Here is a 27,494-nt window from a genome sequence, read left to right on the forward strand (position 1 = left end):
TACATTTTATAGATATTTCTCAGATAAACCACAGTTATATATGGATTGAAGTAAAAAAAAAAAAAAAACCACGTTTATAAGTAACTTATTTAAATTTTAACATCATGTCTTCTTAAAGGCTGTTAGACTTGGAACATAAAATAGAAAGTAGTTGTAATTTTAAGATTAAGGTCAACATCACTTGCATGAGTCATCTTAGTTAGATTTAGTTTATAGTATTAGGAAAAATTAATTTAATTCTGTTTTGTTTTTTGAAACAGTCTTAGCATATAACTCAGGCTGACCTTGATCTTGAGACACTCTTTTCCTTTAAGAGCTGGGATTACAACTATACCTCACCTAGAGAATTCTTACATATAAACTGTAAAATAAATGAAAATACAATAAATTTCTCCCTTTAAATCATTAGTCATCAGAACGTAGAAATAATTTAGAAAATGAAATCTTGATATATACTTATTTGCCTTGTGGATTTAAAATAATAGTTCTATGTAACTTATTATCTTGGGCTTTTCTTTCTCTTTGAGAAAGGGTCTTACTGTAGCTTTGGTCGGTTTGGAAGACCAGGCTTACCTGGAACTCACAGAGATCCAACTGCCTCTGCTCCCTGAACGCTGGGACTAAAAGCAGGCACCACCACACCCAGCTTCTGTCAGATTTTTAACTAACAGGTTTTCTTTGTGGTTAGTAATTTGAAACATTTTAAATGTACTTTGTATTCAAAAGAGGCTGAATATAAATAACTCCCTTTAAAATTTTGCATGAAAAGTAGGTACGAGGTTTTCAATCAGGTGTGACCTTTCAGAGAGGTTTGCACATTTTTTGTAAAATCAAGAGAAATATTCAATATCTCTGTTTTAAGTCGAGTTGAAATTATGTTTTGCTATAGTTGGGGATTTTTGGTAAAATAATTAAAAATTTTAAATGGCCCTTTTTAGGGAGCAGTCTTAAATATAAATCTAGGGTTTTGCTATGTTTTTTGAATTCTTATTTTTCATGACTTTTTGAATCTTAAAGTTGAGATCACATTGTCTTTGCTCTTATCAGTGCCTATTTTTTTAACCTGCCTTTTAAATAAAATGTTAATAATCCACTTATTTTCATATAAGGAATAGGATAATAACTGTTGACATGAAAGTTCTGCCTAAATTATCTTCCATACATGCAAAAAAGTGTTGGAGGTACTTTCTTTGGTTATCTTTTCCACATAAAATATGTGACCAATCCAAAGACCTTTGCAGTTGTCAGTTATGTAATTTGCTTGTGAGGGAATTTTAAAACTACTGACTCTCCTTTGAGCATGTCTCTGATGGTCTTAGAAATTTAGACATGATACTGGAGGTATATATAGGGAAACATACGCACATATATACATTTGTATGTACACAACATATAGTAGAATCATAGAATATGCAAAGTAGTTAATTGTATTGTGGTTCTGTTAAATCATGATTAAAAGAGTTATTGTGGGAATGTTAAAAGTTATTTTAAGGGGCTAGAGAGATAGCTCGGCAGTTAAGAGCATGGACTGCTCTTTAATTCACAGTACCCACATGGCAGCTCACAACTGTCTGTAATTCCAGGTCCAAGTTATCTGACACCTTCTCACTGATGCACTATAAAAATTTTTTTAAAGATCCAGAAAATACTTTTTTACTTCATCCACATGACTGTTCTCTCCTGAGCTTGTTTCTAACAGTATATTTTAATGAAATAATTAGCTTCTTATCAAGTTAAGTAATCTTTATATTAAGAAAAAAGACAATGTAGCTAGAATTTTTAAGATTATTTTTATTTTATTTGCCTTGGTATTTTGTCTGCATGCGTATGTGAGGGGGCCAGATCTTGGTCTTACAGACCAGACCGTTGTTAGCTGACATATGAGTGCTGGGAATTTATTCTGGTCCTCCGGAAGAACTGAGCCATCTCTCCAGCCCCCATAGCTAGATTTCAGTATGACCAATTTTTGATAAAAAAAACTTCTTCAGTGTTTTTACATACATAGTAGACTTTCCTGGAAGAACCTTGAATTTGTAAAATGATAGTTTTTCTCTTAATAGCTAACTCTACCCATTCGTGCCTAATATAGAATCTCTGAGAAGCTGGGAAGAAAAAAGAGTGAATTTACTTGAGAATTACCATTTTAAGTTTTATAGATTACTTATTTAGAAAGCTAAATTGGATTTTGACATTATTGGGATTGTGTTCAAGATGGACTAAAGGGAAAAATCAGATGCCATCTGTTTCACATCCTTCTTTCCTCGCCCCTCCCTTGTTTTATGGCTTTGAATTCATCAGATTATTTTTCAAAAATATAAAACTCCAGTAGATTTGGATTATATAATATCAATTCCTCTCAGCAAATGTGTAACTAAATGACTTGGATTGTTATGTTGCTGTATAGGACGGTAGAAGGCATTGCTTAAAGGTAATTGTTGAATTATTTAACATCTCTGCATGAGTTAGCTTCTTGTATCTTTGTTATTATCTTGGTAAATGTTTGTTTGTTTATTAGTCCACGCTGGCTTCAAACTGGCCGTGTAGCCCATCTGGCCCTAAGTTTTTGATCCTCCTGCTGATATCTCACAAGTGTTAAGATTACAGGGCTGTGCCACCAGACCCAGCATCGATAAATCGTTTTTCTTATTCCTGCTTACTATAGTCTAATTTTGGTGAAAGCTGTGTTTAAAAAAAAAAGAAGAGTATTAGAATAAATGATACTGTTAGAAAAATCTTTATTCACTTGATAGATCACAACCATCAAAAGTCTGCTGAGAATTTTTATTTAGTGACAAACCTACTTTATAGCACCTTGTAGCAATAGTTTTTCCTTCCATTTATACTATAGCTTAGTTTTCACCCAAAATGTATGCCCATTTCAACTTGGATTATTTTGGCAGGCAAGTGCTAGTCACATCTGAATCTAAATGAACTCCAGGGAGGGGTTATTGGACTTCCAGAACTGAGAAAAAAACATACCTTGCTGAGGTTACAGTAGTTGGTACTTAGCATGGTCTGAGAGAGCCAGGCATCTTGGATAGGCTGTAAAGGAGAACTAATGTGGTATCCCAGAAATGGCCTGAAGAGAGCCATCTGGACAGAAGAGATTCACGCTTTTGTCTCCAGCAGGAATGTTCTGGTGAGGTACGAAGACAGATGGACTATCTCTACACCACTGTAGTCTGTCCATCACTCAGAAGCTTCAAGTGGGCAGTGAAGTTGTGTGGGGGCTGGGGTGCCAGGGATAGGAATTGTTCTTTACTTGCCTGTCACAATGGAGGTGTGGACATTCTGGGAAGGGATTTTCCCTTGGCTTTTACAGCATGGCCGGAGAAGGTGGGTGGACAAAATAGCTGTTGCCTTTTTCACCAGAGAGGATTTGGTACAATACCTCTTTTAGTGCTTGGGGAAGTCAGAGTGCTACAGTTTGATACCTTCATCAAAATGCTGCATAAATTTTCTAGGAGACGTAGCATTGGATCTATGTCCGTTTCTCCTGCACATACTAACTCCTTATTCAGTGAAAGGACTTCTGGGCCTCTCAATAAAAGTATCAGAGATTTACATCCTCTTTTTTATCGCTCTGGCTGGCCTGGAACTCACTGAGGTCTGCCTGCCTCTTCCTTCTAAGTGCTGGGATTAAAGACATGCACCACTACTGCCCAGCTGATTTGAAAAATGAAATTTATGCCCTGGTAATGCTGAAGAGGATGTAAATCAACTGGGGGACTGGAGAGATGGCTCAGCTGTTAAGAGCACTCACTGCCTGTTCTTTCTAAGGTCCTTTCTGAGTTCAATTCCCAGCAACCACATGGTGACTCACAACCATCTGTAATGAGATCTGGTGCCCTCTTGAGGAAGAGACCTGGTCAGTTGTCCTCATCAACTTAGAACATGAAACCCAATATGGACAAGATCAACAGAACCACCATTTTATGGGCTTCCCGTGCATGCTTACATCCTCTTAATAAATCATGAAATACTTCTGATTGACAATGAGGAAAGGGGTGTGTGCATGCACTCAGTGTGTACTTGAGTGTCTGTGATAATCAGATTACGTTTCAGATTCCTACTAGCTTCCCAATTGAATTTTTGATCCATTTCCCAGTGGTCATTCTGATGAAGATGTGAATGAACAGAGGCATGATCAATGCCAGGGAAATGGAACGGGTATTGGCTTTTTGTTTTTACTTTTCTAGAATTTCTGTAGTCTACAATGGTACCATTTGCCATGTATGGCTGTGTATGCCTTACTGTGTTTTTCTTGTGAGTGTTCCCAGTTCCTTTTTTATTAATATTTTTAATTGCTTTGACTTACAGAAAATTGAGCAGATAGTACAGAAAGTTCTACTTATGTCTCCTTTTTAAAATAGTTTCACCTATTCATTTCATATTTTACATTAGTATGGTACGTTTGTTACAATCAATAAATGTTTGGGTACATTGTTAACTGCAGTCCATAATTTCCTTTAGGATATGTTTTGCCTTGTTTGGTTTTGAAAGCTTGTAGAAATACCTACCTTTACAGCACCCTCCCCTCACTTGTGAGACAAAGAAGGTCTCATTCTACAGCGCTGGCTTGGAATTCACTATATAGGCTAGCCTGGCCTAGAACTCACAGATTTGCCTGCCTTTGCCTCCTGAGTTCTGGTACTGGTGGGCAACATCATATTTTTTTTTGCTTGTTTGTTTGTTTTTTGTTTTTTGATAAACTCTTGCATTGTATAGACTGGCCTTGAACTCCTTGAACTCCTGGTCTTGCTGCCTCCCATCTCTCAAGTGCTGGGAGATAGATGTGTGCTCACGTGTGTATGTGCATATGGAGGCCAGAGGTCAATGTTGGCTGTCTTCAGTTATTCTTTTTATTTTAATTGCTTAATTAGTTTTATGTATGTGGATGTCTCACCTCAGAGCCCTAAGAGTTATAGCTGGTTGTGAACTGCCAAATGGGTGGTAAAAATCAAACCAGGACCTCTGGAAGAGCTGCTTTAAAGCACCCAGCCAGTGCCTTTAACTACTGAACTCTCTCTCCAGCCTTCCCACTTTATTTTTTGAGACAGGGTCTTTCACTGAATCAGGGGCTCACCTACTGGGCTAGCACTCACATGGCTGCTCACTATTGCCTATAATTCCATTTCCACCTCTGGGGACATTGCACATAGTGCACAGTCAGGTGTACAGATACACATGTAAAAAAGAAAAGTTTGTGTGTGTATGATGTGTGGACATGTGAGAGAGGACACCTATGTATAGTTGGTTAGTTGGTTCTCTCCTACCTCTGCCTGTGTCCCCAAAATAGAACTCATGATGTACGGCTTGAGTAGTAAGTGCCTTTACCCACTGAACCATCTTGCTGGCCTACTTTTAATTTTTTCTTTTTAAAGATTTATTTATTTATTGTGTATGCAGTGTTCTGCCTACATGCATGCTTGCAGGCCAGAAGAGAGCACCAGGTCTCATGACAGATGGTTGTAAGCCACCATGTGGTTGCTGGAAACTGAACCCAGATCCTTTGGAATAGCAGCCACTGCTCTTAATCAGGGACCCTTCTCTTCACCCTCCTCCCATTTTAATGTTATGAAGTCTAATTAGTAATTTCCCTCCATGGATAGTACTGTTGGTGTTGTCTATAAAATTATTGCTGACCCCAAGATTTTCTCCTGGACTATCTTTACACATTTTCATTTTGCTGTTTATATTTAGGTCTGTCTTCTGACCTCTGAGGGCACTGGGATTGCTTGTGGTTCACACACTCATATATTTTTTAAAATATCTTAATAAACTGTTGTATTATTTTTATTTTCTTTTTTTTATGAGGCAGGGTCTCATTATGTAGGCCAGGCTGACCTTGAACACACAAAGGTCCATCTGTCTGTCTCCCCAGTACTGGAATTATAGGCCTGGGACATCAGTTTTAGTTTCTAGCAAATTATATTTCATATTCTAGATAGAAATCAGCAAGTGCCAAAGTAATGGTGAAGTTATCATAGCTTATATTTAGTGAGCAAATATTTGGCTGTATTAAAATGAATCTTACTGTATTTTTGGTGTAGTGGGAATAACCTACTAATTAATGCTATAAAGCAATACCTGAATTTTGCTTTTATATGATAGTATATTTATAAAACTAGAATGGCATGTTATGTAAAAATTAAAAGTAGAGATTAATATGCATCTGGTGAATTCAGGGCTTGAAGGATGCACATCTGTTGAGAAAACAAATCATACAACTATTCAGGGCTTTAGCGTCTTTAAATGTGTGTGCTTTGATTCTTTAATTGTTTTGAAACATTCTTTAATGGATTTGGAAAAGCCATTTGCTCTAAGGAAGAAACTTAGGAAGCCATTTGGAGACTATTAATTATCGATATTAATATTTTCTCTCCAGTTTATCTAGTAGGGAAGGAAGGAGTTAACTGCCTCAAAACGAGTTTGTTGTATAATTATATTTAAAAAGGAGAGGATATAGTTTCCTGAATTAAATATACTAGAAATATTTTCAGGCTTTGAATTCTTTTTTTTTTTTCTTCAGGAGTTATTTAATTATGTGTGTAGTGTTCTGCCTGCTTGTATCCCTGCAGACCAGAAGGGGGTACCAGATGTCTTTACAGATGGTTGTGAGCCACCATGTGGTTGCTGGGAATTGTACTTCAGACCTTTGGAAGACATGGCTCTTAACCTCTGAGCCATCTCTCCAACTTGTAGCACAAATAATAAAAACCCAGAGATAGATAATGGGTTTCAAACTGAAAAATCACAGAAGCAAAGCAGCCAACCACTAGAGAACTTTTACCTCTAGGAAATCTTCAGGGCGAGAGTTCCTGTCTCATCCTGCCTTGTTTTCCTTCCTAGTGCTGGTATTAAAAGCATGCACTACCACTGCCCGGTCCCTATGGCTAACTACTGTGGCTGTGTGTGCCACCACTGCTTGGCTTGCATGGCTGACTAGTGTGACTAGCTTTGCACTCTGATCTTCAGACAAGCTTTATTTATTAGATCTTAAGCAAAATATTACTATATTAGTCCCAGACTCTGAATTCTAAATTGAATCAATACTAAATGAGGAACTAATGTTGGAGTTGCTGCTCTGTATTCATCACTATCCTTGTACTGTAGTGATAAAAAACTGAAGATATGGTGTGTACTTTTATTGATTAAGTTGGAGAAAGACTTCAAAGGTAGAGTAGCAAGTGCAAACTTGATACAATCTCTGAGTACTGCAGGAATATAAAGGGAAAATAATTCTGATGGGAAGGAGAGTCAGGCTAGAGAACTTCAACACTGGTTGTTCATTAAATTCACCAGGGGAAGCTTATTCATCCAGGGGGGAAATACATTCATTCATTCTGGAGACAAAATTTTTGTATTTCTTCATGTTTTGGTGTAGCTCATGTTGACCTCAAGCTCAATTTTTTTCTGCTCCAGTCTCCTGAGTGTGGAAATATCTACAGATGTTAAAAGCCTATCCAGGATCTGGTAAGATGGCTTGGAGGGTAAAAGTGCTTGCTGATTTCTATTTAGCCACAAACCCGTGTAAGATGAAAGGAGAGACCCAACTCCACAAAATTGTCCTCTGACTTCCACATGTGCTCTGAGGCATGTGCACACACACATGTACTTGATAGGCAGACAGACACACCAATAAACAAATGTTTAAAAACCAAGGCTTTTCAAACATTTGAAGTTGGGCAGGCAGTATTGAGAGCCGTAGGGCTTAGAGGATAACTATGATTTGATTTTGTAGGAAAATGGATTAGAGTTACTAAAGATGAGGATTATTAATAGGGCACATCCCAAGGTACATTTGATAAAAATCAAAACAACAAACAACAAAAAAAGCCAAAACTATTCCTAATATAAGGAGAAGTAAATATATTGTGGCAGAATAGGGTCTGGGTTTGTTTTTGTTTTTTGTTTTGTTGCCAGCGGTGGGGTGAGTGTGGTTTGAGGTGGGGGTTCTCTCTTGTAGCCTTAGCTATCCTGGAACTCTATTGACTAGACTGTACTCAAACTCGTCATAGTGGGCTTTTTGCCCCTCCCTCCTGAATGCTGGGATTAAGGATGTGGCTAGGGTCTGGGTTTTTGTCTTTGCTTCTTTTTTTAAAAGATGCACCACCACTGCCTGGTCCCTATGGCTAACTACTGTTAGCCATCTCACGACCATCTGTAATGAGGTCTGGTGCCCTCTTCTGGCCTGCAGGCAGACATATACACAGAATATTGTATACATAATAAATAAATAAATTATTTTAAAAACTTATTTATTTATTTATTTATTATATATACTATATTCTGTCTACATGTATGCCTGCAGGCCAGAAGAGGGCATTAGACCTGGTTGTGAGCCACCTTGTGGTTGCTGGGAATTGAACTCAGGACCTTTGGAAGAGCAGGCAATGCTCTTAACCGCTGAGCCATCTCGCCAGCCCTTGTTTTTGTTTCTTTAAAGTGGTGCTGGTAGCTTTGCACTTTTCCTTTTATTTCAACCTCCCAAGTGATAATTTTCTAATTTCTGCCCTGTGATTTATTCTTGGAATTATAGGCTTTTATGTATTTGCCTTCTTTTTTGTTTGCAGCTGAACATATTTGTTTGATTTTTGTTTTGTTTTGTTTCAGACTGAGTTTTGCAGTGTAACCCTGGCTGGCCTGGAACTTGCTATGCAGACCAAACTGGCCTCTAACTCATAAGAGACCCACTATCTCTGTCTCCCGACTGCTCGGACTAAAGGCATATGACACCATCCTCTGTAGCTATCGTGTCTTAACTAGCAGCATCAGCATCAGCTGAAAATTTATTATAAATGCACATTTTTATTTTTTTGAGATAGGGTTTCTCTGTGTAGCCCTGCATGTCCTGGAACTAGCTCTGTAGATCTGGCTAACCTCAGATTCACAGAGATGCACCTGCCTATGCCTCCCAAATGCTGGGATTAAAAGTGTGCACCACCACCACCACTGAGTTAACAGAATTATTAACACAGAATTATTAACCTCTTAGTCATGAAGGCATGAGGAACAGTCAACAGGGTCAGCAAAATATACTTATTCCATATTCGCATGGATTCATGATTTGTTGATTTTATGTGGATGAGACTTGCTGTCTAGCGTTTGGATGCATGTCTTTGAAATGGTTGAGTAGTTGACCTTTAGTACCTGGGACTCTTTACTTGTCTTAGGCTTTAAAAACCCAAGGGTTGGGAGCTAGAGAGATGGCTTAGAGGTTAAGAGCACTGACTGCTCTTCCAGAGGTCCTGAGTTCAATTTCCAGCAACCACATGGTGGCTCACAACCATCTATAATGAGATCTGGTACCCTGTTCTGGTGTACAGATAGAACACTGTATACATAATACATAAATCTTTAAAAGCAAACTCCAGGGTTAAATGATTTTTGAGAGTTGGTAGGTCTTTGATAACTGATCTATGGGGATAGTAAGCTTGGAGATAGATCCAGGTGGTTAAAATGTGTAAGTCCCGAGAAATCATTCTGTCTTTTTTTTTTTTTTTCTTAAGATGAAGTCTCAAACATGTATCTCTGGCTGTCCTGGAAATCGCTCTGTAGACCAGGCTGGCCTTGAACTCACAGAGTTCTGCCTGTCTCTGCCTCCTTCCAAGTGCTAGTATTAAAGTCATGTGACATCACCTTACCTTAGACTCTTGAGTGCCAATTGTTTCCTTCTTGTGATTTCTTCTTGGTATTGTTGGTATTGAATGTGCTTTTTGACTTTTATATGTTTATGAATTCTCTGTTTTTTGTTCGCTAATTGTTGTCTAATTTCTTTCTATTGTGATTATAAAAGATATTTTGTATGGTTTGTCTCTTAAAATAAATTTTAAAATATATTGTGCTTTGTGGTCTAACATCACTCATGGGTACATTGCACGTACATTTTTAAAAATGTGAGCCAGGCGGTGGTGGAGCATGCCTTTAATCCCAGCGCTTGGGAGACAGAGGCAGGTGGACCTCTGAGTTCGAGGCCAGCCTGGTCTACAAATCGAGTTTCAGGACAGCCAGGATTACACAGAGAAACCCTGTCTCTGACAAAAAATTGTGGGCTAGTGGGATGGCTTAATAGATAAAGGTATTTGCCCCAAGACTCGCAACCTGAATTCAATCTCTGGGACCCACATAGTGTAAGGAGAGAACTGATTCTTTCAAGTTGTTCTCTGACCTCCACATGTGTGCTGTGGCATGAGTGCACCCACATGTATACACACAAAGAAGTGAAGTTTTACAAAACTATGTTTCTTGAGGAAGGACTTTTTCTGTTTAGCTTTTATTTTCTCTCTGTTTATCTATTTTGTTTGTTTCTGTCTCTTTTTGCAATGTTTTTCCCTGCAGTTATATTTTCTAATCTCTTCTGGACACTCCCTTCTCCCGAATAGTTATTATATAATTGTTTGTGGAATGTGCGTCCAAAGTATATTTCAAAGTCATTTATTGTATGTGACTATTGAAATCTATTCCATTAGCTTAATAAATGTTTCTTATTTTGAAAATTTTTCCTTAAATACAGAAAAGAAAAAAATGGAAAAGTCCCCATTTTCAGAGAGAGAGTGTGTGTGTACCAGGCTTTTTTCTTTTGGGCCACCAACCAGCTCCCAAATCATGGAGACTTATTATCAGTTATAATGCTCAGCCTTATCTTAACTCTTATTTTAATCTACATTTTGCCTCAGGATTTTTTTACCTTTCTCCCTCTCCTTTCCTTTCTTCCTCCTTCCCTCCCTCTTTTTCTTTCTCTCTAATCTTTCCTGCTGTCTCTATGGCTGGCAGGCAACTGACTTCTGGCCCCAGGTGTGCTCCTCGCTCCATCATTCTCCTCTTCTCTGGAGCCTAGATTTTTTTCTCATTCTCTCTGCCTCCCACACATCCCTCTCCTGCCTAGCTACTGGTACTGTTCAGCTTTTTATTAGACCAATCAAGTGCCTTAGTTAGACAAGGTGAAACAAATTCACACATCTTTACATAATTAAATTCAGCATAAATAAATATAACACATCTTCACATAGTTAAAGTAATATTCTGCAGCAGAAACAAATGTAACACATCTCTACCTAGTTAAAATAATATTCCGCAACAGAAAAGAAAAACAGACGGACACAGAGAGAAACTGCTAGGTTTGACTGTTTTAGGATATTCCCACAGTGCTTAGCCTGGCCATTAACAGCTCTGATTAGCCTTATTTGCTAACGTAGGAGCTGAGTATCTACTCTAGAAACGTGAGATTTGCTCAGTGTAGCTAGCATTCAATAAAGAATATCTGCTTTTACTGTATTTTATATAGTTAACCGTTTTCTTTAGATCTTGACATTTTAGCTTTCTCACAAGCAAGGCTGTGCTATACCTTGAAATTTAGCTTCTTGTTAGGACAGCACCGACAGCATAAATGTCTTTATGCACTCAGCTATGATTAAACTGAGCTTAGTCCTTGAAATACTGCCTTGCAGTTACTTAATACTTTCAATTTAAGTTGCCACACTTACCAGTACTGATTTCAGAACCATTGGTGTTTGTGTGTGGAGCAGGTTAGGACAATAATTTTTTTCACTTTACTTTAAAACAACTTTTTAAAAAGTTTTTCAAGCATTTTATTACTTACGTTTAAATAGTCATGCCAGTTTATGATTAAGAAATACTGATTTGGGTTAGCGGCTTACCTCTGTTTAGAATCCAGAATTTTTAGTTCTTAGTCCATCAACATTCCATTCATTTTCATATGATATTCTTTCTATTCAACTTTGGATTTCTTGAATATTTTTCTTTTCATACTGAAGTATATTAGGATATACTGGATTATTCAGATTCATCAAATACATTTTTATTTGGGAAGAGCCAAACATCAACTCTCCGTAGTCCTTACCACTCAAAGTATATTCCTTACATTTTTAGGAACTCCCACTTTCAGAATTACCAGTCACAAAAGTGGGAGAATTTCATTGTACTTTAACTGGAGTGAACGAAAGAGAGTTCACACCTCTAGTTGAGATAATTCTAGTGTGCTCAATAAAAAATGACATGTTCCACATCAATAATTTAGTCATTAATAGTAAAGGGCTAGTCCTAGAAACAGGGTATCATATGGAACTTAATTTTCCAAAAACTGTAGCTTATACAACATATATGATTTTTTATAACATTGAATTTAATGTAATGTCAGGTGGTATAAAAGATACAGTAGTATTACTTTTGGCATAATGTATATTTTTCTTATTATTATATGTATGTAAAAACACTAATTAAATGTGTATTTGTGTGTGTGTGAATATGCCTGCCTGTGAGTATATGTGTGGGGGGGGTTGCATCCGTATATGCGGAGGACACAGGAAGACATCAAGTATCTTCCTCTGTTGTTCTCTACCTTCTGCCTTCAGACAGGTTCTCACTAAACTGGAAGCTTTCTCTTCTGGCAAGGCTGTCTGACCAGGAAGTTCTCAGGATCTACCTTTCTCCGTTGAGCAGCGCTGGGTTTCAGACAGGCATAGTCATTCATGCCTGGCTCTTTTTAGGTGGGTGCTTAGGACTTGAACTCAAGTCCTCATGTTTTCAGAGTAAGCATTTTTTTATTAACTAACTTGTCTCCCAAGCCTCAGTTTTTTCTTTCCTTTTTTGCTTTTTGTTGTTTTTGTTTTTGTTTTTGTTGTTGTTTTGTTTTGTTTTTTTGAAACAGGGTTTCTTCGTGTAGCCATGACTATCCTAGAACTCCCTTTATAGACCAGGCTGGCCTCACACTTAAAAATCTACCTTCCTCCAGAGTGCTGGGATTAAAGTTATAAGCCACCACTACCACTTTTTTTTTTTTATGGCGGTAATTTTCACTGAACTCTTGGGTTGTTCCTTTGAAAATATAATTTTAATTTTAAGCAGTAACATTCAACTATCATAAACAGTAATAACTCTTCAAGACTTTCAACTATTATAGGGTTCTACAAAGTTAAAACATGGCCATTGCTGAAAGCTTCAATGTTTTAAAACTTTATAACAAGGTATAAATACTTCTTAATATTACTATAGGGAAATTTTAAGTTTGATATTTTAATATTTTGTGGGTTTGTTTTTCTGTGGAATTTTGTTACTGTTGCTGTTATTTTTGAGACAGAGCTTCAGGTAACCTGTACTATCTTTGAATTCATTTGTCTGTGGGATTTTGTTACTGTTGCTGTTGATGATTTTCAGAGTTTTACGTAGTTTGAACTGTCTTTGAACTTACCATGTGCTGATTATTCTGCCTGTATCACACAGATGCATGTGGAAGCAGAGGTGAACCTCGGGTGTCTTTTTGCAGCAGCTTTCCATCATATTTTTTATTATTATTAATTTAAATTTTGTATAGGGATGTTTGTGTGTGTGCACACATGTGGAAGCCAGAGGTGTTGAATCCCCCTGGAGCTGAGTTACAATTATGAGCTGCCTGGTATAGGTGCTAGAAACTGAACTCAGGTCCTTGGAACTGAACTCTCGTCCACTGCAAGAGTAGCAGATGCTCTTAACTGTAACTGGAGGTTTCTCTCCTGCCTGCCAGTTCCCAAGTACCCATTCTGAGGCTTAATATTAATTACAAACTGTTTGGCCGATGACTCAGGCTTATTACTAACTAGCTCTTACATCTTAAATCAACCTATTTATTAGTCTATGTATTGCCTCATGGCTTTGACATTACTTCACATCTTGTTTCTCCAGTGGCTGCTGGCATCTCCCTGACTCTGCCTTTCTTCTCCCTATGTATCTGTTTGGACTACCTGGCTCTATTCTGCCTGGCTATTGGCCAAATCAGCTTCTCTATTAACCAGTAGTAATAAAACATATTAACAGCATACAGAAGGGTATCCCACATCACCTAACCACTGACCCGTGTCTCCAGTCCAAGAGTTATTTTTTGTTTTTATTTATTTGTGTGTCTGTGTGCACATATGCCCTCAGAGTTCAGAAGAGAATGTAGGCTCCCCTGAAGCAGGTGGTACAGGTGGTTGTAAGCTGCCCAATGTGGGTGCTGGGGACTAATCTGTAGTCCACTGCAAGATGAGTATGTTTGCTTTAGTTATTTATACAGGGTTTTGCTATGTAATCTTGGCTGACCTGGATCTAACTATATAGATCACACTGGCTTTGAATTCACAGAAGTCCTTTTGCCTCTGTCTCCTAAGTGCTGGGATTAAAGGTGTGCACCAAAAGGTTGTTTCTCCTTAATGTTTTTAGACTTATTTATTTGATTTTATATGTATGTGTATTTTGCCTGCATGGATGCATGTGTATTATATGTGTGCCTGATGCCCACAAAAGTTAGAAGAGATAGTCAGAACCTCTGGAAATGAGGGTTGTGAGGTACCATGTGAGGGCTGGAAATTGAACCTGGGTCCTCTAGAAGAGCAGCTAGTGCTTTTAATGTCTCAGTCATCTCTCTAGCCCCAAAGGTTTTGTTTCTTTATTTGAGATAGGGTCTCACTATGTAGTGAAGCTCAGAGACAGAAATTGGGGTTCAACCTGAAGGTCAGAAAAGCATAACAGTCAGCCACTGGCTCTTACCTCAACCTCAGTCCAAAAAATGGTAATCCTGCCTCCAGGAAACCTCAGAATGAGACTGAGAGCTGTCTCTTCCCATTTTATAAACCTCTCTAGTTCTGGGATTAAGGGCGTGCACCACTAACGCCTGATTTCTATGGCAGGCTAGTGTGGCTACTGGGATTTAAGGTGTGTGTCATTGCTGCCTTGTCAGTAAGGGTGGTCAGTGTGGCTGTTTTACTTTTCTGATCTTCACTTAAGCTTTATTTATTAAAATACAAATGAAATGCTACTACAATGTAGCCTTGTGGTTCTAGGACTCACTTTATACAGCAAGTTGGCATTGAACTCACAGAGGTCCACCTGTCTCTGCCTCCAGACCTTGGGCTTAAAGGCATGAACCACCACATTCAGATTTTTTTATTTTAAATTTCATGTATGTTTATGGCATTGTGTACATGAGTGCAGGTGTCCTTGTAGGCCTGAGATGTCAGATTCCCTTATAGTTGAAGTTACAGGCATCTGAGCTGCATGATGTGGGTGCTGGTAATTGAACTCAGGTTTTCTGCTCTTAACTGATAAGCCATCTTTCCCCTCTCCCACCTTGGTTTTATAGATAATGTCTCTCTCTAGAACCTGGGACTTACCACTTAATTGAATTTGCTATCCTTCAACCCTAATTTATGATTCATCTCATCTGCCTCTGTTTCCCCAGCACTTGAATTTATTTTTTATGTGCCATTCTGCCTGTCTTTTTACTTGGATGCCTGAGACTAAACTCAGGCCCTCATACTTCATCACTAAGACTTTATAGACTGAGCCGTTTCCACAGCCTCCATCATACCATAATTCTTTGATAAAGAAATTTGGTGAGGGTCATGGAACCCAGTACTTGGGAGGCAGAGGCAGGTGTATTTTTGTGAGTTTGAGGCCAGCCTGATCTACAAAGTAGGTTCCAGACCAGCCAGGGCTGTTATATAGAGAAACCCTATATCAGAAACAAACAAACAAACAAACAATTGAGTATAGCATCACAGAAAAGAAGGGAAAAGTTTCTGGCCCTATTATAGTTGTAATGAATAAAGGTAAACTAGCTTCTAAGCCAGAGTAAAGCACATTGGAGTTCTTTTCAGGGTTATCAGTTCAATGTGAATGTGTAAGGCCCAACTCCTTCAGCCCTGTGTGTGGTTCTGAGAAGAAATCTCTTATTAAGTTAAGGGTATTTTGTGTCTAGCTAGTTTTATTTAATAGCTCTGCCTTTTCGTATGCTACCTTGAAGCTGTTTTATAGGATGAACAGGGATAAGGGTAAAGAACTCCTGGTGGGTAGTTCCACATCTCTGATTAGATTGTTTTTTGTTCTTAAGAGGTCATTCCTATTCTATCAGTATAGAAATTGAGGCATATATGCCATATATTCCTGGATTTGATGCCCATTGCTTTACTGTTTCAACCCTTCTGTGAGTCAGTATTCTGTGAGTCAGTAACAGCCCTAGTTGTCCTGGAACTCGCTCTGTAGACCAAGCTGGCCTCAAACCCTACCCTTGATCTTGTGAAACCATACTTATTTCTCTATAATGGAGATATGCTGAAATAATAGTCATTTACTTGTTATTGATTACAGAGCATTTACTTTTATTAGCACATTGCAGTATTGGGATTACATTGCTTTGGGCCATAAAATATATTTCTGAGTAATTTTTGATGGGCCACAAAGAATGAGATGTATGTAGCTTTAAAATTTTTAAGTTTTCTGTACCAGTAGAAATTGACCCACATCCTGAAACAGTGACAGGAGAGACTGTATAAGGATGACGTTAAGTTGCATATTTGTATGAAAATTTTTTTAAACAAGAGTAGAAAAGAAAACTAACCAGTTTAAAATTGTAATGCTGCTCATTTTGCTCCATGAATAATATAATAAAAATGAGGAAAATGAGAATTTCACTACTCTAAGTCACTTTTCTGTTCTTTAGTTTTGTCTATATTTATATCAGGTTAGTATTTTATAATAAAAGATTTTATAATTTCATAATAAAATTTAGATTTTAGCTGGGTTTGTGGTGGTGGACGCCTTTATTCCCAGCACTTGGGAGGCAGAGGCAGGCGAATCTCTGTGAGTTCGAGGCCAACCTGGTCTACAAGAGCTATTTCCAGGACAGGCTCCAAAGCCACAGACAAACCCTGTCTCGAAAAACCAAAAAATAAAAATTAAATTTAGATTTTTATTATGAAGGCAAATTTATTATATAGACAAATTTTCAAAAATGGCATATTGGGAAAGTTGAGGGATCTTAGAAAGGGAAATTAACACTTCATAGTAGTTACTTGGTAAATTAAGAAACATCTTTAAAAGGAACTTTAAAAATAAAAAAAGAAAAGAATGAGAAAATGGCAGTACAGAAAGGGCATATTAATTTTCAGACTTCTGCCATTATGCAGTTTAACATGTATTGTGTTAAGACTAGCCTCAGTTTATTTCCAGTAATATGGGAAACTCCTTACAATGATAGTCTTCCTTATGTTTGTACACCTCTGTAATCTGAACATCTGGGAGGTAAAAACAGGATGGTTGAGTTTGAGGCCAAAGTTTTCATTTGTTTGTTTTTTGGTTTTTAAGACAGGGCTTCTCTCTGTAACTGCCCTGGCAGTCCTGGAACCCACTTTGTAGACCATTTTGACCTCAAACTCTTAGAAACCTGCCTGTCTCTGCTTCCTGAGTACTGGAATTAAAGGCATGCAACCACCACCACCAGGCCTTCCCCGCCCCCTTTTTTATGGTGCTGAAGCAATGGTTCGGTGGTTAAGAACAATTTTGGCTCTTGTGGAGGACTCAGGTTCAGTTCTCAGTACCACATGGTGACTCACAATCATCTGTAACTTTAGTTCTGGGGAATATTACACCCTCTTCTGACCTCTCTAGGCACCAGGCATACATGTTTTTCATCCATACACAACACAAATACACATTAAAAAAAAAGTGCCCATCTCCTGGTTCCAAATGACCTTTTAATTTTTTAAGAGATGTGAGTAGGGGACAATTTTGGAGGTAAATGTGTAGCAGTAGGGTGGCTGAACCTGTATTACAGGAGATCACAGACAGCCTGGACTACTCAATGTGTTTGAAGTCTGCTGACTAGCAAGACTATGTCTGAAGAGATACTCATAGAACTCAGAAGTCTACAAAAGGCACCATATATAATGTAGAGAGAAAGACCAGAGAGCAACCTGCCTAAAATTAAAACCACTCCAAAGGCTATATGCGCTCTGGGGAGGAGGGCACAACAGAAAAGAAAGTCTACACCTTTAATTTCAGCACTTAGGAAGCAGAGGCAGGTGGATTTCTGTGAGATCAAGGCCAGCCTGAGCTACATAGTGAGTCCCAGGGCAGTCAGGCAGTTACACAGAAAAACCTTGTCATGACTGCCCTCTTTCCCCTCCAAAAAATTAGCCTAGCAAGGAGAAATGCTCAAAGAACTTTTCCCTTTTGACCTTAACTGTGACTGGAGGGAGGAAGAAGTTCTCCCTGGGCATTGATAATTGGAAATGCCCTGGTTAAGATTTAGGGCCATTAGCCAGGAGGTGGTGGTGCACACCTTTAATCACAGCACTCAGTAGGCAGAGGCAGGCGGATCTCTGTGAATTTGAGACCAGCCTGGTCTACAGAGCGAGTTCCAGGACACCCATACTATTTACACAGGAAAACTCTGTTTCAACAAATAAAAAAGACAAAACAAAAAGGATTTAGGACACTTTTTGCTATTGAAAAAAAAAATCCTAGGCTAAGATTTATTTCAAGTGAGTAATCTTTCAAGTGACTATATCTTGGTATTTTTTCTAGGAAAAGAGAGATCCTAATATTTGCTGGAATATTCCTCTGAAAGGTCTCAAAGAATTATCAAAGATAATTTTAGGGAACCTGTGCTCTCTGTTTAATCAACTTTAAAAGTGTTTATAATTTAAAAATACTTAATAATTCTTAGGGTTGTAGAAAACATGATGGAAGGAATGATAATGACAATGTAACATCAAAATCTGTGCTGGTAAAGAATGTACTTAGCATATGCAAAGCCCTGACTTTTGTACCCATCACCAAAACCAGTAAGAAAGCAAACCAAAAAAATGTAGATACCGGTCAGTGGTCCTTGGGCATGGGCATGGCATATAGTCATGGTTTGTAATATTTTTTATTGATATTTATTGAGCTCTACATTTTTCTCTGCTCCCTTCCCTGTCTCTCCCCTGCCCCGCTCAACCCTCCCCAAAGGTCCCCATGCTCCCGATTTACTCAGGAGATCTTGTCTTTTTATACTTTTTACTTCCCATGTAGATTAGATCTATGTAAGTCTCTCTTAGTGTCTGCATTGTTGTCTAAGTTCTCTGGGATTGTGGTTTGTAGGCTGGCTTTCTTTACTTTATGTTTAAAAACCACCTATGAGTGAGTGAGTACATGTGATAATTGTCTTTCTGGGTCTGGGTTACCTCACTCAAAATAATGTTTTCTAGCTCCGTTTTCTGCAAAATTCAAGCTGTCGTTATTTTTTCTGCTGTGTAGTACTCCATTGTGTAAATGTATCACATTTTTCTTATCCGTTCTTCGGTCGAGGGGCATTTAGGTTGTTTCCAGGTTTGGGCTATGACAAACAAAGCTGCTATGAACATAGTTGAGCACATGTCCTTGTGGCACGATTGAGCATCCTTTGGATATATACTCAAAAGTGGTATTACTGGGTCTTGAGGTAGGTTGTTTCCTAATTTTCTGAGAAATCTCCATGCTGATATCCAAAGGGGTTGTGCCAGCTTGCATTCCCACCATCAATGCAGAAGTGTTCCCATTTCCCTACAACCTCTCCAGCATAAGTTGTCATCAGTGTTTTTGATCTTGGCCATCCTTACAGGTGTAAAATGGAATCTCAGAGTTGTTTTGATTTGTATTTCTCTGATGACTAAGGATATTGAACATTTCCTTGAGTGTCTTTCAGCTATTTTAGATTCCTCTGTTGAGAGTTCTCTGTTTAGGTCTGTACTCCATTTTTTTTTATTGAATTATGTAATCTTTTGGTGTCCAATTTCTTGAGTTCTTTATATATTTTGAAGATCAGACCTCTGTCTGATGTGGGGTTAGTGAAGATCTTTTCCCATTCTGTAGGCTGCCGTTTTTGTCTTGTTGACCATGTCCTTTGCTTTACATAAGCTTTTCAGTTTCAGGAGGTCCCATTTATTGATTGTTTCTCTCAGGGTCTGTGCTACTGGGGTTATATTTAGAAAGTGGTCTCCTGTGCCAATGCGTTCAAGTGTACTTCCCACTTTCTCTTCTATAAGGTTCAATGTGGCTGGCTTTATGTCGAGGTCTTTGATCCATTTGGACTTGAGTTTTGTGCATGGTGATAGATACCAGTTTATTTTCATTCTTCTACATGTTGATATCCAGTTATGCCAGCACCACTTCTTAAATCTGCTTTCTTTTTTTCCATTTGATATTTTTTTGCTTCTTTATCAAAGATCAGGTGTTGGAAGATGTGTGAATTGATATCTGGGTCTTCTATTCGGTTCCATTGGTCCTCCTGTCTGTTCTTATGCCAATATCAGACTGTTTTCAGTACTGTAGCTCTGAAATAGAGTTTGAAGTCAGGGATTGTGATGGTTCCAGAAGTTCTTTTATTGCCCAGAATTGTTTTAGCTATCCTGGGCTTTTTGCTTTTCCATTTGAAGTTGAGTGCCATTCTTTCGAGGTCTTTGAAGAATTTTGCTGGGCATTGCATTGAATTTGTAGATTGCTTTTGGTAAGATTGCCATTTTTACTATGTTAATTCTGCCTACCCAAGAGCATGGGGTTCCTTTCCAATTTCTGGTGTCTTCTTCAATTTCTTTCTTCAAAGATTTAAAGTTCTTGTCATACAAATCTTTCACTTGTTTGGTTAGAGTTACCCCAAGATATTTTATGCTGTTTGTGGCTACTGTGAAGGGTGTTGATTCTCTGATTTCTTCCCCAGCCCTTTTATCATCTGTGTACAGGAGGGCTACTGATTTTTTTTGAGTTAACCTTGTATCCTGCTATATTGCTGAAAGTGTTTATGAGTTGTAGAACTTCCTTGGTAGAATTTTTGAGATCACTTATGTAAACTATCATATCATCAGCAAACGTGAGAGTTTGATTTCTTTTCCAATTTGTATCCCCTTGATCTCCCTTTGGTGTCTTATTGCTCTAGCTAGGACCTCAAGAACTATATTGAATAGGTATGGAGAGAGTGGAGACCTTGTCTTGTTCCTGATTTCATTGGAATTGCTGGGAGTTTCTCTCCATTTAGTTTGATGTTGGCTGTTGGCTTGCTGTATTTTGCCTTAATTATGTTTAGGTATGTTCCTTGTATCCCTGCTCTCTCCAAGACCTTTATCATGAAAGGTTGTTGTATTTTGTCAGAAGCTTTTTTGGCCTCTAATAAGATGATCATGTGGTTTTTATTTTTCAGCTTGTTTATATTTTAGGTTTCGTTGACAGATTTATGTATGTTGAACCATCCGTGCATCTGTGGGTTGAAGCCAACTTGATCATGGTGGATGATAGTTCTGATGTGTTCTTGGATTTGATTTGGCCTTTTCATGGTGTCCCATATTTCATAGATATTTTGGGTTAAGCTTTTGTTAGATTTAACATTTTCTTTAACTGATGAGTCTATTTCCTGTATTTGTATCTTTAGCGCTTGAGATTCTCTCTTCCATTTCTTGTATTCTGCTATTCATGCTTGCGTTTGTGGTTCCTGATCTTTTTCTCATGATTTCTGTTTCTATAATTCCTTTCAATTATGTTTTCTTTATTGTTTCTATTTCAGTTTTCAAGTCTTGAATAGTTTCTTTTATATGTTTGATTTCTTTTTCTTGGTTTTCTTTAAGTGATTTGCTGATATCTTCCAATTTTTTGCTTGTCTGTTCCTCAATTTCTTTAAGGGAATTTCTCATTTCATCTTTAAGAATTTCAAATATTCTCTTAAAGTTATTCTTTAGGTCATTTTTTTCTGATTCATCTACATTTGGTTGTTCAGGTCTTGCTGTTGTAGGGTCTTTAGGTTTTACTGGTATTGTGTTGCTCTTTGTGGTGTAGTGTGTGATCTTACCTTTTCTACTCATCTTTTCCTCTCATAGGTGTGGTTGGGGCTGTCTGAGATTCTGTTGAATAATTTTCTAGGTGCCAGTGAATCCAAACCTCAGATGGTTGTTCCTTGTGGTAGTCAGTGTCACAGTTCTAGTTACCCTGTTGGTTACTCCTCTTCCTGGAGGTAGTCAGTGCTTCTGTGCTTTGCTCTGCTCCCTTGGAGTTTGCTATCTCAGGCCTACTTTGGCCTATGTTGCTGGCTTTGATCTGTTTCTGTAAATCCTGGTCTGGATTTCCTCCTGCAGAAGTCCCTGGCTTGGAGTTGGACCTCTTGTGGTGGAGATAGCTGACTCTAGATCTGGTCGCTGGCTCAGTCCTGATCCGCCAGTGTTCTGGGACTGGGTTGGCTCCCAGGACTGGATTTGGTCCTGGCCCTCTCTGTCATAGGTGGCTCATTCAGTTCCACTCCTGTGGAATTTGTTGCCCAAGGTGGAGTTACTTGCCTCAGGGCAACTTTGGCCTGGGTTACCGATTTTGACCTGTATCTGTAAATCCTGGTCTGGATTCCCTCCTGTAGAAATCCCTGGGTTGGAGTTGGACCTAGAAAGGTTTCTGGTTCCAGTCTACTGCCTCGGAGGTGCCAGGCTTGGGGTGCGCCTGGACCAGCAGAGGACCAGCTTACTTCCTCAGAGGTCCCAGACTCAAGCTCAGACTGCAGTGGGTCCAGGTTCCTGTCTATTCCCTTTGATGTCCCAGACCAATGCCAGAACCCACAGAGGTCCTGGCTCAGGCCTACTCTCTCTGAGGTCCCAGACTCATGCCTGGCCCCGCTGAGTTCTCTGGTTCCTGCCTATTCCGTTGGAGGACCCAGGTTCACTCACACCCAGACTGGCAGAGGTCCTGGCTCAGACCTAGTTCCTGAGAGGTCCTAGACTCTCACGCAGACCCACCAGGGTGTTGGCTTAGGTCTACTCCTTTGAAGGTCCCAGATTCACGTCAGGACCCTCAGCAACAGCAGGCTCTGGCTCTGGCTAACTCGCTCAGCCGTTACTCCCCTTTACCTGTTCAGGTGGAGTTCACAGACTCTGAGTCAGGTTGTTGGCTCAATTTTGGTCTGCCAGTGTCCCAGGACTGGGATGACTCCCAGGGCTGGATTTGCTCCTGGCTTCTGCTCCCGGTGGAGCTTGTTTCCGGTTTGTCACTATTTTTTGGAAAGCTTAAAGAATGTATTTTTCAGTTCCTGAGAGCAGTGGTAATTAAGAGGAACAGGGCCTCTGAAGTTGAGTACTCTTTCTGCTCTTGCTCCTAATTTAATATAGCATACAAGGCCCTGTGCACTTGAAAGCACATGCTACCACTTTCTTTAATTAGGTGTAATTCTAGTTCTCTGATGGGATGAACTCAGTGACTCTAAGTTTGTAGTGTACATCAGAATCTCTTGGAGAGATGTGCTTGCTTAGAATCCATTGGATATTTGCCCAGGATGTGTATAGCCGGGTCATATAGTAATGTATGTTGGGGTGCTTTTGCTGTTGTGTTGTATTTTGTTTGTTTCTTGGTGGTGGTAGATGTTTTTGAGACAGTTTTGTGTAGCTTAGATTGGTCCTAAAACTCACTGTATAGCAGAGGTTGACCTTGAATTCTTGATCTTCCTGCCTCTGCCTCCAAGTGCTCCAAGTATGCATCCCCAAGCCTGGTATATGCAGCTCTGGTGATCCAGTTAGCGCCTTGTAAGCACGTAACCAACTGAAATGCATAGTTATGGGTATTTTCTAATTTGTTATATTCGTACCCACCATCATTATTGGTATTTTTACTATTAATTATGATATGTAGCCCACCCCAGACTGATGATTCTTCTGCCTCAGTCTCCCAAATGTTGAGCATAAGCCACAATTCGTGCATATGTTGATTAAATTTTTTTGTGTATGTGCAGTACCCATGGCGACTAGAGAAGGTATCAGGTACCCTTCATGCTGGAATTTCAGGTTGTTATGAACCAAAAAAGGTGCAAAGAGCCAAATTTGGATCCTTCTTTTTCAGGATTAGTATATGTTCTTCACTGCTAAGACATCTCTCCAGACTCTATATGTATTAAGTTGTTCCTAATCTACATTTTTGTCTCTAATTTTTAAAAAACATGTCAATTAAGCATATTTAGTGATATGTATATAGTTACTCAGAGCGGGTAGCATTTATTTTATCCCCAATAGGCTTCTTGTGCTTAAAACAAGAAAGAGGGAAGGAAGATGTATATAAAGTATTGATTGTAAGTTTTGTATATATTGTGATTTTTATTTCCTATTTTCTTGTAATTAGAATAAGAAATAAAAACAGGGTGGACTGTAGTTAATAGGAGTTGCTTGTTAAGTAAATATCAGTTAATTGAAAACAATCAATTCAACCAAACATTTATTTGCTTATTTGGGCACAGTGCTTGATACTATACATACATAGGACAGACAACAATCTCTTCTTCCATAGAGTTGCAGAAATCTGATTTGCTAGTTGGATAAGCCACAATCGTGTGTAATAGTAGATAGATATGTGAAATAAGAAAAATATTTATTCAGGCATCATAAATCTATCCAGCAGCTACTGTATGTTAAGGCCTTGTGATACTAGAGGCTCCATGACAAAGCAGGCTGCATTGAAATATATGTGTTCTACACAGAGAAACCCTGTCTTGAAAAACCAAAAAAAGAAAAAAAAGAAAGAAAAAGAAAAAAGAGAGAAAGAAATGTGTAAGTGTGATGCATAAATTTTATACTCCCCTTAAGTTTCTGAAATAAGTAAGTAGGTCAAGATAGAAGTAAGCTGACTCTCAAAGTGCAAGGAACTCAAACCATGATCTACATTGTATATAAGTCTGATATTAACAAAAATAGTTGAAGTTTGAAATTTGAATTGCTTCCATCAATACCTTCTGTTTTCTTTTTATTTATTTGTTTGTTTGTTTGTTTTTTAGTTTTTCAAGCCAGAGTTTCTCAGTAGCTATGGAGCCTGTCTTGGAACTTGCTCTATAGACTAAACTGTCCTCGAACTCACAGAGATCACCTGCCTCTGCCTCTCGAGTACTGGAATTAAAGGCGTGTACCAACACTACCCTGCTGTTTTCTTTTTTTAAAAAAAAATAATTATTTAAGTTAGCATACAAAGTATTTGGTTTTGTTTGACATTTTCACACACATGTGTCATTATGTTTTGTTCTAATTTATCCCTCTCCTCAACTGTCCTCCCATCCTCTGGCTGATTCCCTTCCCTCTCCCATCAGTATTAAGGTTATAAGACAAGGAGTTGCTAATCAAAGTTTAAAGTTCAAATTATCAATCATAAAGTAGGTGCTACTGGGGAAAACATACTGGACCTTTGGGAGATAGTTAATGATAGCGAAGTTTTTAAAAAGCCAACATTTGGGGCCAAGCGGTGGTGGTGCATGCCTTTAATCCCAACACTCGGGAGGCAGAGGCAGGTGGATCTCTGTGAGTTCGAGTCCAGCCTGGTCTACAAGAGCTAGTTCCAGGACAGGCTCCAAAAGCTACAGGGAAACCCTGTCTCAAAAAACCAAAAAAACGGGGCTGGAGAGATGGCTCAGCAGTTAAGAGCACTGGCTGTTCTTCTAAAAGACCCAGGTTCAAATCCCAGCACCCACATGGCAGTTCACAAACTGTCTGTAACTCCAGTTCCAGGGGATCTGATACCTTCATTCCAATGCACATAAAATAAAGTTAAATAAATTATTAAAAAAAAAAAACCAAAAAAACCAAAAAAAAAAACACCAAAAAAACCAAAACCAAAAAACAAACAAACAAAAACCCAACATTTGGGAAGATTGCCAGGCTCCCCCCCCCCCTTTTTTTTGTTTGTTTTATTGTTTCTTTTGAGGTAAGGTCTTACTCTGTACACTAGTTTGTTTAGAATCCACTTTGTAGCTTTGGCTAGCCACAAACTTGTGAGGAATCTTTATTTTCCTTGAGTAGGTGGGGGGACATCGCTCAGATAAAGTTATATAGAGTTTTTTATTTGCTTGTTTTTATAAGGTTTTTAGATCCCCTGGAGTTACAGGTGGTTGTGAACTGCTTGGCATGGGTGCTAGGAATGGAACCCAGCAAAGAACTTCTCTTTAACTGCTCAACTATCTCCATAGCCTTGAAAGTTAGTTTTTGTTGTTGCTTTTAGCATAACTTGACTTAAAGTATTGAGGAATATAGAAAATAAAAACTGTTTTATCAGAAGAGAAACATTTTCCTCCTAAGCCCCTTTTGGTGTACCCTTCTCACACATAGTGTATACTGGAGTGACACGTGGAAGTGTTTGAAACAGAATTTCATTTTCTTTGTAGGTCGTCTTAACAGTACTTACAAAATAAACTACTGACTTGAATCTTTGAAGTAATTCTTTATCATTAAAGAATTAAAAATAGAAACACAGTTGTGATGGAAGAAATGATGGAACTTTGAGAACATGGTATTGGTGGAGTTTAACTATCACTTAGATACATGATTTTACTAGTTCAAACTTGGTTAGTCTCATTATTTGGGCTTTAAATTAAAAGCATTTCTTTGGAGGCTGGAGAGACCTTAGCAGTTAAGAACGTTAGTGCTCTTTCAGAGGACCTAAGTTTGGTTTCTAGCACCCATGTGGTAGCTCACAACTGCTTCTAACTCCAATTCCAGGGGAGTCCAGTGTTCTTTTCTGGACTCCAAAAGCTCCTGCATGTATGTACACATTAACTCAGGCAGGCAAAGAAATTAACAGACATAAAACATATGTATAAGCTCCTCTTTTAAGTCCATTGAATGTGGTGCTCTTAGAATTTTTTAAAGAGATGGAGTCTCACAATATTGTTTAGGCTAGTTCCAAACTCCTTTTTTCTTTTTTTCTTTTTTTCGAGACCGGGTTTCTCTGTAGCTTTGGAGCCCTCTTGTTGTTTCTGCTTCTCCTCACCTCTTGAAAAACCGTTCTCCACCTGGTACCTCCCTGCCACTTCTGTCAGTTAGTTGCTGACTCAGCCTCCCAACCACAGGTTAATTTTATTTCATCAGACACATCTTTGCATCATTAAAAAAAAAAATGTTCTGGGGCATAACCCAAAGTAACTCTCCTTAAAATGATGTTCTACAACAAGACACAGTGGCAGAGATATTTTTTAAGCTTATAATGAGCAAGGCCCTCAGCATTAAAAAGTAAAGTAAAAATTTTGAATATACATACATGCACTCCTTTCCTTTTGTTGTCCTTGTCTTAAACCACAGTAAAATTGTTGGATGTGATGACCACACTTTTAATCCCAGCACTTAGGAGGCAGAGGTAAGTGAATCTCTGTGAGTTTGAGGCCATCCTGGTCTATATAACGAATCTAGGGCAGCCAGGGGTAGGTAAAAGACCTTGTCTTAAAAAGCTAGCATTGATTAATTAATTAAACCACAATAAGACCAACAGAATTGAGATACAGAGACTTTTATTCACATTGAGAGGGCTCAAGATAGGATATAGTATGCAATACATGATGTAGGTAGGCCCTGTAGAATCTAACATATTTGAGTTTTGAGTTTTTCTCTGTCATTTCTTAGCCATGTCCTATCAGACAACTTAACCTCTAAAGTTTCTGTCATGTGTAAAGTAAGAAAAATCATACTTCTCTGGACTAGTTTAGTCACACTTCATTGTGTAGTATCTGATATTCAGTAGGCACTCAAGTGTTTTTATAAACTAAAAGCTGAGCGATGTGGATTAAACACTAAGTTTTATAGTAGTTGAAGGTGATTATAATTATGGAGCTTTCAAACCCATTTTAAAGTAGCTGTCAGTTTGGGGGATGGAACTCAATGGTAGTGTGTTTGTTTAACATGCATGAAGCCCTCCCTGGATTCCATCCCCAGACTTGTCCACAAACAAAATCAATA

General features: G+C 38.4%; 1 protein-coding gene across 9 annotated transcripts in view; it reads left to right on the top strand.

Annotated features, from left to right (window-relative positions):
* Window positions 1-27,494, top strand: part of Csnk1g1 (casein kinase 1 gamma 1) — a 137,427-nt gene that overhangs the window by 1,874 nt on the left and 108,059 nt on the right. The window contains exon 2 of one of the 9 annotated variants that reach the window (XM_085689251.2): window positions 12,375-12,509. The exons of the other annotated variants lie outside the window; for them this stretch is intronic. The gene's annotated coding sequence lies outside the window, so the exon portion shown is untranslated. The remainder of the gene's footprint in view (window positions 1-12,374; window positions 12,510-27,494) is intronic. 9 annotated transcript variants of the gene reach the window in all.

This window comes from Myodes glareolus, chromosome 4 (assembly GCF_982192425.1).
Source record: "Myodes glareolus chromosome 4, mMyoGla1.1, whole genome shotgun sequence".
Taxonomy (NCBI): Eukaryota; Metazoa; Chordata; class Mammalia; order Rodentia; family Cricetidae; genus Myodes; species Myodes glareolus.